The sequence below is a fragment of the Elaeis guineensis genome, chromosome 9 (assembly GCF_000442705.2).
Source record: "Elaeis guineensis isolate ETL-2024a chromosome 9, EG11, whole genome shotgun sequence".
Lineage (NCBI taxonomy): Eukaryota > Viridiplantae > Streptophyta > Magnoliopsida > Arecales > Arecaceae > Elaeis > Elaeis guineensis.
Genome location: NC_026001.2, coordinates 2,059,042 through 2,073,917, shown reverse-complemented (window position 1 = coordinate 2,073,917; position 14,876 = coordinate 2,059,042). Strand labels below are relative to the sequence as shown.

Below are 14,876 nucleotides of genomic sequence, written 5' to 3'. Positions count from 1 at the left end.
TTCGTCAACCTTATTGATACTCGATTGTTCAAAATATTCGACAAACGTTCGGTCGAGTAGATTGGAAGAAGTAATTTCTAGTCGAGAAAGCGCATTGGCACGTGCATTTTCACTTCTTGAGATGTGAGAGATCTTGAAATATTTGAAGGTTTGGACAAGATCCCTCACTTTTTGAAGGTACTTCATCATGATCGGGTCTTGGGCTTCAAAATTCACCTTCGATTTGTCGATGATTAGTTGTGAGTTGGTGAGACCTTCAAGTTGTCTGTGCAAGTTTAGCAATCTTTAAGTGGCTAGCAATGTTCATATTCGATTTGATTATTGGATATTTTGAAGTTGAACTGAAGGGTATATTCAGTCACAGTCCTTCGGAGTTGGTGAGGATGAGGTCGCTCCACTTTCTTAGGTGTTGGATGTCCATCAACATGTAGCACCCATACCGATTCAGATTCGACCTCTGGATTCTCACTTGCTCTGACTTGTCGTCAATTTGTGCTTAGGTCTGTCGTCGGGTACAATATACTCATGATAAAGTCGATCAAGACTTGAGCCTTCATTGATGATCGTGGACAATACTGTATGTCGAATTCATGAGTTTGATGTCCACTTTACATTCGAACGGAGATTTTGGTTGATGTAGATCATCTTCAAAGGCTAGTTGTCAAGATGATCACTGAGTGAGTTTAGAAGTATGGTTGAAGATGCTGAGTCGATATGATCAGAGCGTAGATCATTTTTTTCGTCTTTGAATGTCGGATCTCGATATTGTGAAGTACTTTGTTGGTGTAGTATATTGATCGTTAAATCTAGTTTTCATCCTTCCGGACAAGAATCGAGCTGACTGCTTCCGAAGAAGTCGCCAAGTAGAGATACAACACCTCCTCTTTTGGTTTTGTGAGTAGTGAGAGACATCAAGTATTTTTTCAGATCTTCAAAGGACTGTCGGCATTCATCCGACCATAAGAAGTCTTTCGTTTGCCGTAGGATCTTGAAAAAGAGCAGACACCTTTTTATGAAATTCGAAATGAATCGGTTGGGTGCGGCAATCTTTTTGTTTAGTTGCTGTATCTCTTTCTTAGAACTGGAATGCTACATGTTGATAATAGCCTTTATTTTCTCCAGATTAGCTTGGATTTTTCATTGCGACACGAGAAATCTGAAAAATTTTCTAACAGTCACTTCGAATGCATATTTGGTCGGATTTAACTTCATTCGATGTTGTCGAAGTGTGTGGAAGGCTTCTTCTAAGTCCTGAATATAGTCATGAGTTTCGGTACTTTTCACCAGTATGTGTCGACATAAATCTTCATGTCACGTCTAATTTGTACCTTAAATACCTTGTTGACCAACCGTTGGTAAGTCGCTTCGGTATTCTTCAAGCCGAATGGCATCACCTTATAGCAGTAAATGCCTTTGTTAGTTGTGAAGGCTGTGTTCTCCTCATCTTCAGGTGCCATTCAGATCTGATTGTATCTCGAGAAGGCATCCATGAAACTAAGGAGTCTGTACCCTGATGTTGCATCGACTAATTGATCTATCTTCGATAAAAAAAAGCTATCCTTCGAACATGCTTCATTCAAATTGCAGTCGATGCAGATTCTTCATTTTTCGTTGGCTTTTCTTACCATCACGACGTTGGCTAACCAATCCAGATAATTGGTTTCTCTGATGAAATCTGCCGCAAAAAGTTTGTCCACTTCTTCGTCGATAATCTTCTGCCTCTCCGGTATAAAAGGTTTTTTTCTGTCTCATCGATTTAACTTTTGGATCGACGTTCAATCGATGGTTATTATTTTTGGAGAAATCCCAGGCATATCGGCTGTCGATCAAGCAAAGACATCGGCATTGGCTCTCAGTAGTTCTACCAGTTGCTTTCACTCCGACTCAGGTAATTGTGATCCGATTTGAATAGTTTTAGTCGGATCATCTTCTCTCAATAGGATCAAAACTAATTATTCGACGGGTTCACCCTTTCTTCATTATCCTTATAGTCCAGTTTGTCAACCAATAGAGGGTCTTCAGGCTTATTGTCTTTGGCAGAATCATGAAGCAGCGCCTGACAGTTGCTGATCCTCTCACATCTCTTCGACTCTACTCTTCATTGGGAATTGGACGAGGAGATGATAAGTCAAAACTATCACTTTCAACGTATTAAGTCCCGATTGTCCGAGTATGATGTTGTAAGCCAAAAGAACTCGGACAACCGTGAATGTTAAGAGGATGGTGTTTGTTGTGGTTCGGTTTTCGCAGTCAGAGGGAGAGTAATTTCACCCTCCACATTGATTGCATCTCAGTGAAACCGATCAAGGGTGTAGAAACTCTTCTGAGTCGATCAGTAACAGTCGTATTTGAAAGAAAGCAGAGTAGAATAACATATTTGTAGAGCTTTCATTATCTACAAAATTTTTTTTTACATCATAATTTGCTATCATCGTCGAGACGACGACAGCATCATTATGAAAGTTTGTACTCCTTCAACATCATCATCCAAAAAAAAAGATTATATTATCATATCGTTGCTTTTTCGATGACTCTTTTCGGAGTTTGCCCCCCAGTCTCTCGGCCATCGAAAATCATATTGATGACTCTCGTCGTTGGTTGATTATCGTTTGCTCCCTTAGATTGATACTGAGGTTGTTGATCAACAGAGGTTGAGTCGACGATCGCGTCGAAACTTCTCAGATAGCCTCGTCGAATCAAGATTTCTATTGTCTCTGAGTTGAATGCACTGTTCGATGTCGTGATCATGATCACGATGAAACCGACAGTACTTATCATGGCTCCTCGATGGTGCTTTCATTGGTGGGGGATGATGGAGGTACTTTTCTCCCTCGATCTCCATCAGAATCTGTGCACGAGAGACAGAAAGAGGAGTGTAGAGTCATACTTGAAATCGAAATTATTCAATCTCGAACTCCGTTGGTGGGGTGAAGCTCCTTTGTTGTTTGATGTTCGATTTGGCTCAGTCGGAGCTCCATCTTTTGTTTTTTCTTCTGGCCTTTTCCTTCGATTGATGTCGGTCAGTAGCCCTTCATCCGCATGAATATATTTGTACGCATGCTTCAAAAGTTCAGCATATGTTCGAGGAGGGTCTTATCCAGAAAATATGTAAACTTGATCATCTCAAACCCCTCTTCATGGCCGAGATGGCCAAATCTTCATTAAGATCCCGGATCTCAAGTGTGGCGGTGTTGAAATGCGCCACGAAGTTTCTCAGAGTCTTTCCTTCATTCTACTTGATGAAGAAGAGATTGTCGGACGTTCGCGGCATCTTCTACTGGTGCTGAAGTGGTCACAAACGATTGCTCTAGTTGCTCGAAAGAATATATACTTTTCGGCTAGAGCCTAGAATACCAGGCTCAAGCAGCTTTTCGAATTATAGCCTGAAAGCCAAGGCATAAGAGGATGTCAGTTGCCCTCTGAATCATCATGAGAGCTTTGTAGCTCTCCAAGTGATCGATGGGGTCGGTGGAGCCGTCATAAAGCTCATCTGTGGCATTTTGAATCGAGTCGGGATTGGCTCGTCCAAGATGCACCGACAGAAAGGTGGAAACGTGTGGATGCCAAGGTCATTGGAGGAGCCTCGCCCATCCAATTGAAGCTGATTGAGTCGGTGATCGATTTTCTTGAATATGCGCTCATAATCATCGAGTCGCCGCTGTTGAGAGAATGTCGGGGTAGAATCTCTTGAAAAATTTGAGGAAGGAGAAGAAGGTGAACGTGGCCTCTTCCTCTTCTTAAAACTATGGCGGTAAGAAGGAGAAGGAGACCATCACTGTCGGCGGGCGGCACGATGGGAGTGCTGAGAAGGTGATGGCTCGACATGATGGAAATATCGAGCCGGTCGTCATTCCGGTGATGGAGAAGGAGATCGTCGCAGGGTGCGGCGACTTGCCTAGATAGTATTGTATGCGTCGTCGGCTCCTTCGCCATCGGTTGCTGCTACTGTTGCGTGTTTGTTACTGTTGAAGGCTATATGCATTGCCTCCGTTAGCATTTTCATTTGCTGCATCAAAGTAACGAGCTGTTGTGCGTCCGTGGTGACGATTGGATGCGAGGAATTGGGCTCTACCGGTAGAGGTGGAGGTGGGAGATCTTCCTAGTGGGAAGAGTGTCTGGCGAAGCCGGTAGAATTATTTTGAGCCCTCATTTTCACCATGACTGAATTAGTTGTCACCCTCTTACCTGGCGTGTCAATTTATTGCGGTCAATCTCTGATTGCGTTGGACTCGGTGAAGAACAACAACCTGCAAAAGAAGTCCACTGGCCGAAATTGTGTCCGACGGAGATCCTCCGATACCTAAGTTAGTGGGGAGTGGTGAACAACAAATATTTTAAAATAGAATCTGATAGAATCTAGCCCAGAAGTATTTTACCCTCGCTGTTCCCTTACCTCTCCTTTATATAGATAATTTGGGTGTAACTGTCTGTAACGATTTACACATGGAGTTCTGCTTATCCCGGCATTATGTGATCGTGGAGTGGACAGTTAATGCCCACTAATAATATGGTAAGTAGCTGTTATGCGCTCTTTGCGTTGATGGTTTCTGATATATCGACTGTGTGTCGGTGATGTGGGTGTACCGACTGTATGTCGGTGCTTGTAATATACCGATTGACCATCGATTGGTGATTCTGATATACCGACTAACCATTGTTTATGAAGTCGATCGAGTCATTATGGTTGACTTGGATTCGCCAGGGAAGTCGATTGGGAATTATCGATCGTCTGTCAGCTACCGACTGACAGTCGAATGTCCATGTCTTTGGCGCAAATAGAAAGTCGGACGATGAGCCTTGTAGATATCATAGTTGAACTAGAACTCATTCAGCGATCCAGCCTTGATGATTCTCCATATGGTACCGACACATATTTGGGTGCCGAACGTGAATCGAGAGGAGCAGGTCTGATTGCCCCAACAGTTTGGATTTAGATTCAAGTGATAATTAAAAACTTTAGATGAAAAACAGTTTAGGTGACTACAGTTAACTTTATTGTTATTGAAATGATCTCTATCAAAGAAAGTATTTCATACTTATGATTGACTAATTGATATATGTATCAAAAAAAGACTAATTGATATCCAAGCTGTTATGCAGCTTATGATCATGAGGCGCAAAATGAAATTGTTTCACTGTTACAAAATGTATAAAAAAAATTGAAATAGCATATGGGGGAATGTCAGAATGTTTTTTATGGGGAAGATGATGAAGAAGAAGCTAAAACTGAAGAAAGAAAGCAAAAACAAGCGAAAGATGGGTTCCATGGCTTACAATCAACATAAATTTGAGCTAGCATGATCATTACATGTTAATTATGGAGAGATCAGTTTCCTTTTTGCTATGGTATGTTTTGATCTTTAGTCTGCACATCATGTTAGATGATGATGTTTGATGTTGCCTGGATAGTTATAGTTTACAATAAAATCTTAATTCAAGTGTTTTTATGAATCTGTTACATAAAACTGTTCAGTGAAGCACCAGCAAAGGCAGAAAAGGGATCTTGGTTAACACAGTCTCATTTTACTCTGCTGAGAGATCTATAGTAATTGGTTCTATGTATGTTAATTGTTCATGCTCTTTATCTTGAACCTCTCAAATCCTAGCTATAATCAAGGTTCGCTGTACCGGTACGGTCGGCTGCGTGCGGACCGGTACGGTATGATACGGTGCGGACCGGTACGGTATGATACCGGTACATACGTACGACACATGGTACGCCGACGTACCGGTCCGGTATCGGTACATAATTTTTTTCGATTTTCAATTTTTTTTTTGATTTTTAAAGTTAATAATTGATAAATACAACCTCATATGGCATTATATTGCATATTATTGACATATTTGGGTTCAATTTGGAGTTAGGTTGCGGTACAAAGATTTTGATCCAAATTTCAAACATATTTATTTACATTATATTTCAACTATATCATCTTAAACTAAAAAAAAATATATAAAATACGTATTAAATGTATCTAAATATTTAAGTACAAAGCCAAATAACTGATATACGAACCTTAAGATGTACTTTGCATTTAATTTCTTGTCGAGTGTCTGTGACGCTCGTAGATATCTGGATCATCAACATAGTCTGAAGGGATATCAGTTCAACCCTCTAGTCAATTTACACCGTACTCTCGAATATTCATCATCCTATAAGGCATCCTCTCTGGATTGTAAGACATCTCAGACCTTTCGCTAAAATTCTGACTCTGAGAAGTATCCTCGAGATGATGGTACGGTTGTGGAGGAGTCCATCTAAATATGCCAGTAGCAAAATCTGATCCTGGAGCTGCTCCAGGCTACATAGGGTTGTAACCACTAGAAAATAAATATGTTATATGCTTCAAATAATATTTTTAAATTAACTAAAATATAACACTATTTTATATATTTTTTATTTTATAATTAAATTTTTAAATTTAAATAATTAAAAAAATATTTTTTTAATTTCAAATATTTGAAAAAAAATTAGAAATTAGATTAAAGTAGTTTGAATCATTCTAAACATGATTCCCAAACTCTATTTTTTTCGTAAAATTTAAATTTTTTTTAATTTTTAAATAAATAAATATTTAAAAATATTTAAAAAATATATAATTAACAAAAATTAACAATTTTGGTGTCATCGTGTAGATCTTTCAAAGATCTATCACATATAATTAAATCATCCCAAAATCACAAGATTTTGGCATAATTTTCTCTATTTTCATTCTTTCTCATTCTTATCCTATTTTTAACAACAAAAATTAAAAAAAAAATATTTACTAAGAAAATAACACATTATCTTACCTCCAGCCAAAGATCAGCCTCTCCTCGAACCACTCCTGCAATTTGACGGAATTTTTTTTTTTTTTTTCTAATTTTTCGGAGGTCTCAACGATTTCGTTGAGACCTTCGGACCCTCGGGAGTTCTCTGAGACATCTCAGAGAACTCCAAAGCAGGTAAGGCTTTTTATGCCTCCCCCCCTCGTCACTTTTGGCACATGGGGTGTCGGTACGGTTCGGTTCATACCGAACCGGACCGAACCGGACCATACCGTCCAAAACGGTATGGAAGCGAATCGGACTGAACCGCTCGGTTCGGTACCGGTTCGGGCTGTTTCTCGAAAAAATGTCCGAACCGGACCGTTTGAGCGCCGGTCCGGCTTGGTACACCCGTACCGGGCGGTTCGGCCCGTATGGCGAACCTGGCTATAATGGTTTAATATTGTCCTTGATTTTGGTTGAAAGTGCTTCATTTCTTTCCTGTCATAGAAATGGATGTGTTGAACTATTGCAACTATGATTTCTGTTCTCCTATTAGTCAGATGTAGTGGAAAGCCGCAAAAGAGCTGTAGCATTTGGATGGATGACTGGGCTTTTTTCTGCTTCACATGTGCTGGGAAATGTCTTAGCCCGTTTTCTTCCAGAAGAATGGATTTTTGAGGCATGTTCTCAATCAGACTTAACTAGCAGCCTTACTTTATGACAATGATAATCTATAGTTTGCCATTTTTTCGTTTGTCTTACTTTCAGAGCTGCATTTTCAGGTGTCAATAGCTTTGTTGGTCTGTTCCGTACTTTACCTGAAAATATATCTGATCGAGACAGTTAAGAAAGCTCCAAGCCCACATCAGTGTTTGTCTTGTTCCAGCTTAATTCTCAATGTCCTTCAGGAACGTTGGAAGTCAATGAAAGACACTATAATTGTGGTCACTAGTAGGTATAGTCTTTCAGGTGACCCATCACACATCAACATATTCTTGCAAATCATCTTTGTATACTATTTTGATATCTTTCAAAATTTTTCACGATACTCAAATGTTGTCAGAACAAGGTATACATTGCTCAACTACATCTGCATATATAATGAATCCACAAACTTAGGTTTTCAAGTGAATTTGAGGATACATATATGTATATGTGATGAGCTTCTTGTTTCTCTTATTAATCAGCCTATTTATCTGATTTACAGCTCAACACTTAAGCGCATCTCATGTGTTTCCTTTTTCTTTGAGTTGGGATGTCTGGCATCAGCAGTGTCTTGCTGGTATTTCCTTCTATCAGAAGTTGGTCCCCCAAAAGGATTTATGCAGTAGTGTTGATATGTTTTGTCATTTGCACTGCAATAAACAGTTTATATTATGTTAATATCATTTTTCAAAGCTGTTATCACTCAGCATTTGATTAAAACTTACACTTTTTAGCTTTTCCTATGCAGTACTATTTGAAGTCAGTATTTGGCTTCAGCAAAAATCAGTTCTCCGAAATTCTAATGATGGTTGGCATTGGGTCTATATTTTCTCAGGTGATGTTATGGGGGAAATTTCTTAATGAAGGATACCATATGATGCTTTTATTTTGTATTTTGAATGGTACAATAGAACTCGCTTAATTCTTTCCATTCAATACACCTAATATTGGAAGTGATATATGCCAGCAATATAAGTCTATGCTTGTACACCTTCAGATCTCTATCAACAATAAAATACATTTGAGAACCTCCATTGTGGATATTTTGATAGCTATATCTCAAAGGTGCTCGATACCAGAAGCTTACCAAAATGTTGCTGCTACTTGCTGACTTTTGCAGTCATACTTTGCGTGACCATGACCATCAATGACAGAAGTAATTACTTTGAGTTTTAGTGAAAATAAAAGTCTAACCATGCAATATATATCTTTCTATTCATATTTCTCATGATTCTCGGTTATGTTTTTGTTGCTATTGTTAATGAAAGTCCGGCCCTTGCTTTAATAAGCTTAGGATGCTAGTGTTATCTTCTTCTAGTAAGTCGATTTGTAATGCCACATAAACTGTCTTCTTGGTGCTGTATAATTGCTGATCCTGATCATCTGAAATCATGATTGATCATATCTTGGTGTTCAAAGATCAAATCTGTAGTCTCTACTCCAGTACATCCCTGGCTGCACTTTTTTTAAACTGTCTATCAATAATATAATGAGAAAATTGGGATAGTTGATGCAGAATTTGTTTCATACAAGTTACAAACATCTTTCACTAGCCATACTTGTGTTCAGAACGGTGATGCCAGTACTGATGTTCAAAGCTGTTAATATGAAATCTCGGGTTACAGATTTTGGTGCTTCCAGTTATCAATCCAATTATAGGAGAAAAGGGTGTATTATGTATCGCCCTGGCTGCTAAAATTGCTTATGTAGGTCCCATGACATCAGCTGCTCATTCCATCCATTTCTTTTTGTCAATCCAAAATTTGATCTCAAACATATATATCACTTTTTATGGGCAGGCTTTGCTTTGTGGATTGGCATGGGCACCTTGGGTATGTATTTATCAGTACTAAATACTGGCATGTGGCTACTTTCTTGACAGAATATAATAATGGGATGTGCCATGATTTACATGTATAGTTTAATTGAGTTTTAACTTTAGATATTTATAAAGTTAGTGGTGTCACTTCTGCAGGTTCCATATCTAAGTGCTTCATTTGGAGTCATATATGTTCTTGTGAAACCATCGGTGAGTGATTGGAGAGCTGCCTCATGCCTAACAAAGAAATAGCCTCCTTAGTTTTTATGTTTGTATTTGCAGATGCAATGTTTTCTGCAGGATTGCTTCACTAAACATCAGTTGTTAATTAATTTTATTTAGCATTTGACAATGTCGACTAATTGTAGAGTCAACATTCACAGATTTATGCAATTGTTTCAAAGGCAGCAATCTCGATGGACCAGGTTTGTTTCATTCCTTATTATCCTGTGATAGTTTTGTGTGACAATTTCAGGTACTATTTTATCAATGGTCCTTCAAAATATTTGGAAGATATGGTAGGATTTAGTGTTGCAAGTTAGTCTTCTTCCTAGTAATATGTTTTAGTTCCCTGTAATTTTTCCAACATCTGTCTGAAATGTTTTAGTGCAATTGCAATGGATATACATATGATTATTTTGATGTAGTGCATTTCTCAAGCTATTCTTTTAGGATATCATTGCACTGCATCATGTATGTTAACAAATCAGATTATATGACAATCACCAGACTCTAATGGAGCAGATTTGTCTTTAATCAAATGCAATTTTTTTTTTCATGGAGGCCTTTTTTGATATGGCAATAAGATACATGGTTGTAGGGATTAAAAATAGGCAAATGAAAGATCTTGCCATGAAACACCAAAAGAAGAATGATCATACAAGAAAGTAACCAATGGTCCCAATCCATTTACTTGAAGCTAAAACATTGCAAAAAAAATTGAAATAGTAAAATGCAACCAAATGACTGGTAGTGCTTCGAATACCATTAGCTTATAGATTCTCCTATGTAAGACAACAAACCATGACTAGGATGACATAGGTAAATGGTCAAAAGACAACAGTAGATTGTAGCATTCCTCCATTGATGATAATATCAGCAAAAATAAAGAAGAGAGAGGAACTCACGCACTGCTAGTTAGGGCCACGTCAAGTATTGTTTCAAGCTTTCTGCTCTAAATACACCTCCCATCGTTACTTAAAAGAAAAGAGAACTGTCCCCACCTTAGCAAATCTAGTTATTGTGAGGAAAATGCGGGTAGTTTATTCTAAACGAAGACATATAGCTGAATGATGGAGAACACATTTCTGCATGTGAAGTGGAGCTTGCTTAGTTTACATGTTTGGCCTTTCATGTGCACTAAATGGTGTCAGCTCCATATTTGTTCAGTTTATTTTCTCTATGCTGACTTGATAGTATAAAAGGATGGTGGGCTTCACAGGGAAAAGCACAAGGATTTATCGCAGGAGTTCAATCCATTGCCAGCTTCTTAGCGCCTATGGTGATGAGTCCACTGACCTGTAAGTAAAATCATTCTGATGCGATGAAAGCAGCTTCATTGTTAATCTACCGTGTTTGCAAATTGTCACATGTTTGCATGTTGCTCTTGAGAGACATGATTTAGTAAACTCAACGTCTTAGCATCCTGTCTTAACTATTTCAGCTCTGTTCATTTCGAGCAAGGCCCCTTTTAATTGCAAAGGCTTCAGCATTTTACTTGCATCAATCTCTGTGGTAACTCTCTCTCTCTCTCTCTCGCCGCGCCCACTTTGCCCTTTCCTCCTCCCTTCCAAACAAAAAAACACACTATCCAAATTTTAATGGTGAAATTTGTGTAGATGGTCTCTTTGGCCCATGCTTGGCTTCTGAATCCAGACAATCCAGAGAAACCGCCTGATTTTGAGATTGCACAGACGTCAGATGAATCTATTGAGGCACCCCTCGTGCTACAGTCTTGACTACGGTCATTCTTCTGTTGCCAATACTAAGAGAGAGAGAGAGAGAGCTGGCCATGTCAGCAAGGTCTTGTTCCTCAACTGAATAACAACAGCTTATCATGAGCTATGCAAAATTTACAAGTGTGTGCAGGAGACATAAGTGAGACACCTTCTGTCGATCCTGCTGCAGCTCAAGCAAAAAAGGGTTGCAGCATTCTATGCATTGTTGCATAGTTATTTATCGTGTAACTAGTTGTGTTCCTTTGCATATCCTGTTTATGTACATATTCATCTTCAGTGGTCGCTCTGCGTCTGTGTTACTCCAATTTAGAATATTGCCATAATTGTTAGTACAACAAAAAGGAAGCAGCTGCACAGATTACCGTGGCGCTACAGAGTGCTAGCAATATCATCTATACTAGCGAGGCCTGACAGTTCTTTTTGTTCAAGCCCTAAAGATTAGGAGTCTTTTTCTTAAATAATACAAAAAAAATATATTTATTAAATAATTTAAATTCTAACTTATTTACGAATTTAATGCAAAAGAGATAAAATGCATTCATGAAGAGACATTTTATTCAGTCCACATCACCCACAATTTTCACGTAGATATCATCTAAAAAAAAAAAAAAATTATTTTAAATGAATTTTTAAAAACATCATTTAAAATAATATTTTTAAAAACATCATTTTGAATAACATTTTTAAAAAGTCATTCAAAATGGTGTTTTCTAATTTTTTCTCAAAAAAAAAGAAAAAAAAAAAAAATAGAAAAAAATAAAATTTATAATTTTAAATTTATAAATAAAAAAAATTTAATTTTGAATGAAATTTAAAATATAAAAATTTAAATTTTAATTAAATAAAAAAATAATTTTAGATGATTTTTTTTCTTTTCAAATTAATTTTTTAAAAAAATATCTAAACAAAAATCTTAAAAATTTAAAAATTAAAAATATTATAGAAAAAGAAAAAAGGAGAAAGAAATACGAAAGAAATAAAAATTATAATTTAAATTTAAAAAAATAAAAATTTAAATTTAATTTTAAAACATCATTTCAAATTCTTTTCCCATTTCAAATTAATTTTAAAAAAATATGTTCAAAAAAATAAAAAAAAAAAAAAAAGTGTCAATAAAAAATCAAAAATTAAAAAGAATAAAAAAAAAAAAAAAAAATAAAAAAATAAAATTTTAAAAATTAATTAAAATAAAAATATCATTTCAAATTATTTCTCAATTTCAAATTAATTTATTTAAAAAATATTCCAAATAAATAAAAAAATAGTTTAAAAAAATTCATAAAAATAGGAAAAAATGAAAAAAATAGAAAAATATATAATTATAAATTTAATTAAAAAATTAAATTTTTAATTTGAATTAAATTTGATAAAAAAATAAATGCCATAAAAAGTGAAAAAAAAGGAAAAAATTGGAAAAAAAGAAATTTGTAAATTAAAATTAAAAAAAAAAGAATTTTAATTTAATTTAAATAAAAAATATCATTTCAAAATACGTTGTCCATTTCAAATTGTTTTTTAAAAAAATTATCTGGAGAAAAGAAAAAAATATTGTAAAAAAATAAAAAATACCATAAAAAAAGAAAAAAAAGGAAAAAAAATAAGAATTGTAATTCTAATTGAAAAACAAAATTTATAATTTTAAATTTTAAGAAATAAAAATTCTAATTATAATTGAAATAAAAAATATCATTTTAAACAATTGAAGCAAAAAATGAAAAATAATGAGAAAAAATAAAATATATAATCTTAAATTTAGAAATAAATAAAAATTTTAATTTTGAATGAAATTAAAATATAAAAATTTAAATTTTTAAATAAATAAAAAATAATTTTAAATTATTTTTTCTTTTCAAATTAATTTTTAAAAAAAATATCTAAACAAAAATCTTAAAAATTTAAAAAATTAAAAATATCTAGAAAAAGAAAAAAAAGAAAGAAATGCGAAAAAAATAAAAATTATAATTTAATTTAAAAAAATAAAATTTTAATTAAAAATTAAAATTTAAAAAAAATAAAATTTTAACTTTAATTCAAATAAAAAATATCATTTCAAATTATTTTGACTCTTTCAAATTATTTTTTGAAAAAAATATCTAAAGAAAAGAAAAAAAATTGATGTAAAAAAATAAAAAATATCATAAAAAAGAAAAAAGGAAAAAAATAGAATTGAAAAAAAATAGGAATTGTAATTCTAATTCAAAAACAAAATTTATAATTTTGATTTTTAAAAATAAAAATTTAATTATAATTCAAATAAAAAAATCATTTTAAATAACTAAATTAATTTAAATTTAATTTTTTAAAAAATATTCTAAATAAAGGAAGAAAATACCTAAAAAATGCCAAAAAGATAAAAAAGGGAAAAATGAGAAAAAAATAAATTTAAAATTTAAAATTTGAAAAATAAAAATTTTAATTTTAATTCAAATAAAAAAAATAATTTCAAATTATTTTCTCTTTTTAAAATTTTTTCTTAAAAAAATATTTCAAAGAAAATCTTAAAAAATTAAAGAAATAAAATATACCATAAAAAAAGAAAAGATGAGAAAGAAATGGAAAAAAAAATATAAGGTATAATTTTGAATTTTAAAAAAAAATTAATTTTAATTCAAATAAAAAATATCATTTCAACTTACTTTTCCATTTAAAATAAATTTAAAAAAAATATCAAAAAAATAATAAATTAAAAAATAAAAAGTACCAAAAGAAGCCATAAATTTAAAAAAATAGAAAAAAATTATATTATAATTTTAAATTTGAAAGAAATAAAATTTTAATTTTAATTAAAATAAAAAATATAATTCAAATAAGAAACATCATTTTAAATTACTTTCTCTATTTAAAATTAATTATTTTTTTTCTCATACCACACCGTATGTACCTGTATCAGATCGAAATGTACCAGTACGATCCGATTCATCTCATAATTAAATTATTCGATATATTTATTATTTACGTTATTATTTTTATAGTCTTTTAGCATAACTTTTTTCTCCTAATGTTCTGAGACACATTCGAGTATGTGTATCCATATGCACAAAGCATAATATCCGATCACTTAAATTAAATAATATAAAATAAAATTAATATTTAATATTATTAAATAGAATAAAAATATCAAACGTACAAAAAATAGTACAATAAAAATGTAAAAAATACTAAGTACAATCTAACAAAGACTGTCCCACAAGGATGTCACGGTGCCCGTGGTCGCTTGGACCTTCTCAGGAAGATCCTCGCCAGCTGCTCCTGCTCCTGCTATGATGGCTCCTCCTCTATATCATGGAGGAGATCTGCTGATCATGCTGCTCAGGAATAACTGATGCTGTCGGATCATCTACGGACTGAGAGACCGTTCAACCCTCTCATCTGGATATACGGATGGACCTGAAAAGAAAGTATCATACTCATGTGGCCAACTGAAATCCGGTGATGTCATCTGGGGATGTAGGAAGAAGAAGATGCTGTCATCTGTGGATCAAAAGGTGGTGGCATCTGTGCAGCATCTAATGATGACATCTGCGGAATATGCAGTGATGGCATATGTGAAACATATGGTGATGGGTATATCTCATATCTGGCACCGGGGCTGCTCCATACCAAGCGCACAGCTATATGGATCAACACCAATCGCCACCAATGTT

At 34.3% G+C, this 14,876-nt stretch overlaps 1 pseudogene; it reads left to right on the top strand.

Annotated features, from left to right (window-relative positions):
* The first annotated feature begins 7,303 nt into the window (after window positions 1-7,303).
* Window positions 7,304-11,508, top strand: LOC140851539 (uncharacterized; annotated as a pseudogene).
* The last annotated feature ends 3,368 nt before the right edge of the window (window positions 11,509-14,876 follow it).